We start from the raw sequence: 3,495 nt of genomic DNA on the forward strand, positions 1-3,495 counted from the left end.
CTGCCTTCATTAGAATTCTGTTCTCATATACTTTAATGTGTTATTTCTCTCTGGCTGTTTTCAAGACTCTTCTTTGTGTTTTGTTTTCAGAAGCTTAGCTATGATGTGTCTTGGCATATGCTTCTTTGGATTTATCCTATTTGGAGTTAGCCAAGCTTCTTTAGTCTGTGGGTTTATGTCTTTTACCAATTTTGGGGGAATTTTCAGCCATTATTTGTTTGAATACTCTTTTAGCCCCACTCTCTCTTCGTATCTGTGACTTGAGTGATAGGAATGTTGGATCTCTTGTTTTTGTCCCGTAGGTTCCTGAGACCACTAAGAAAGAACACTTTCTTTCTCCATCTCTCTCTCTTTTTTTTAAGATTTATTTATTTATCTTCAAGAGAGAGCTTAACCAGCGGAAGGGCAGAAAGAGAGGGAGAGAGAGAGAATTTCAAGCAGACTCCACATTTAGCACAGAGCCCAATGTGGGGCTCAATATCATGATGCTAAGATCATGACCTGAGCTGAAACTGACCGACTGAGTTACCCAGATGCCCCCTCTCTCTTTTATTCAATTCTGTTTTGTCTCTGTTGTTCAGTTTGGGTAAATTCTATTGAGCTGTTCCCAACTTCACTGATTCTGTCCTCTTCATTATACTATTAAACTTACCCATTGAGTTTTTATTCTCTGTTATTGTCTCTTTTTTTCAGTTCTATAATTTCTAGTTGTTTCTTCTACTTCTTTGCTGAGATTTTTCCAACTTGTTTCAAGATAATTTACAATTGCTTGTTGAATCATTTTTATGATGGTTGCTTTAGAAATCTTTGTCAGGTAATTCCAACAGCCAATTCACCTTGGTGTCGTCACCAGTTGATTGTCTTTTCTCATTGAGGTTCCTATTTTTCTTGTTCATAATGTGGTTTGTAATTTTCTCTTCTTTTCTTTTTTTTACTATTTAATATCTTTGGACATGAAAAAATGTCATTATAACATAATCACAGGTGATAACTTTTACCAAGAGTAGTAGCCCCTCTGTTTGGGGATATTGTGCCATGTCAGCAGCAGCCAAGGAAAGATAAATGAGTGAAAGGGGATCGGTAATAGCCATGGAGAGGAAGTCTGTAAAGGGCTCCAGCCAATTGTAGCATGAAAGAATAGTAGCCCAGCATTGCTGTATCTATTAATTTTTCAAAAGAAGCTCAAAATTTAGATTTTTTAAGAGAGATCTCTTATTGAGGCACCTGGGTGGCACAGTTGCTTGGGGGGGCGCCTGGGTGGCTCAGTTGGTTGGGCAACTGCCTTCGGCTCAGGTCATCATCCCCAAGTCCCACATCGGGCTCCCTGCTCAGCAGGGAATCTACTTCTCCCTCTCCTACCCCTCTCATGTGCTCTCTCTCTCATTCTCTCTCTCAAATAAATAAATAAAATCTTCAAAAATAAATAAATAAATCTTTTAAAAAGAGAGAGAGATCTTTTATTTTTTAAATATTGAAAATTCATTCTTTTCCCCCCCTCCAAGAATTTTCTGGCCAAACAAAACAAGATTGGATTAGGCTTTTAGGAAATCCATTTACCCCTCAGATTTAGAAAGATTCTGCAAGAGAAAAGGGATAGAAAATGCTGGGAATGCAATCAATCAAATTGGAAACGTCACCCACTGAGTAGACTGACATGGCCAGCTCACTAAATGTACAATGTAACTTTCAAAGATGCTGCTGTGAACTGAATGTTTGTGTATCCCACCCCCCAAATTCATGTGTTAACTCCCTAAACCCCAATGTGACGGCAGTTCTATTTCCACCAAAAACATCCTACAAGTTGAATGTGAAATGAAGATATTAAATACATGAGATCTGAGATAATTTGTCTCCAGTGAACCTGGGCTACAAGAAATACTAATGGAGGCTCTTTGAACTAAAGGAAAATAACACCTGTCGAATATTCCGATCCACAGGAAGAAATGAAGAGCAACTAAAATTATAAATAAATAGGTAAATATAAAAAGCTATGTTATTGTTTATTCTTGTGATTTCCTTAAAAGAGAGTAGACTGTCCAAAGCAGTAATAGTAACAATGTAAGAAAAGCAAGAACAATAATAATGAAAGGTGGATTTATAACATATATAGAAGTAAAATATATCACAAACAGCACAAAGGATGGAGGGGACAGGTAAATGGTTTCATATTGTTGGAAGGAAAGAATAAAAATAATAAAAAGTTATAGAATTAAGAAGCAAATAGAGGAAACTTGATGGAATACTAAAAATATTTGACCCAAAAGAAGGCAGAAAAAGAGAAATGCAGTGACAAAAACTTGAAGGAACAAATGAAAAACAAGTAGCAAGACATTAAACTTACACCCAACCACATCATTAATTACACTAGAGGTAAACATACTACACACTCCAATCAAAAGTTGGAGATGTCAGAAGAGATGTCAGAAGCTCGTCTGTATACTATCCATAAGAGAGATATACCATGCAAATACTGAACAGAGAACATCGGTGTGGCTCTATTATGTCAGACAATGTAGCTTTCAAGACAGAGCTTATTACAAAAGATACAGAAGGACATTTCATGAGATTTTAAAAAGGGCAATTAATTAACAAGATATAACAATTCCTAAAATGTATGAACTTAATAACAGCATTTCAACATTTAAACGGACAGAACAAAAGAAAGAAATAGACAAATCCACAATCATAGCTGGAGTTTTTTTTTTTTTAAGATTTTATTTATTTTTTTGACAGAGAGAAAGTCACAGCAAGAGAGGGAACCAAGCAGGGGGAGTGGGAGAGGGAGTAGCAGACTCCCCACCGAGCAGGGAGCCCGACACAGGGCTCGATCCCAGGACCCTGGGATCATGACCCAAGCTGAAGGCAGTCACTTAACCGACTGAGCCACCCAGGTGACCCTGGAGATTTTAACACCCTCTCTCATTAACTGATTGAAGAATTATGAAGAAAGAAAGAAAGAAAGAAAGAAAGAAAGAAAGAAAGAAAGAAAGAAAACAAAAAGAAAGAGAAAGAAAGAAAGAAAGAAAGAAAGAAAGAAAGAAAGGAGAGAAAATAAAAAATCTGAACAACACTATTACCCAATTTGACTAAACTGACATTTACAGAATGTTACATCTAACAACCATGAAATAGAAATTAATTTCAAATGCATATGGAACATTCAAGAAAAACCATATTTTAGACCATAAAATAAGTTTTAACGGATTTCAAAAGGTTGAAAATTAATAGACTATTTCTCTGGTCATGAAGGAATTAAATTAGAAATGAATAAATAATAAGATATGGAAAGGGGGAAATAGTTAAAAATTAAATAACATACTTCCATATAACTCATGAGTCAAAGGAAAAAATCTCAAGAGAAATAAAATATTTTGAACTAATAAGGAAAACACAACATATCAAAATTTGTATTTATGCAGATAAAGTAGTGTTTAGAGGGAAATGTACCATTTTAAATGCCTATAACATAAAATAATCAATTATTTAGGTTTTCAC

This window comes from Ursus arctos, unplaced genomic scaffold (genome assembly GCF_023065955.2).
Source record: "Ursus arctos isolate Adak ecotype North America unplaced genomic scaffold, UrsArc2.0 scaffold_7, whole genome shotgun sequence".
In the NCBI taxonomy this organism is placed as follows: domain Eukaryota; kingdom Metazoa; phylum Chordata; class Mammalia; order Carnivora; family Ursidae; genus Ursus; species Ursus arctos.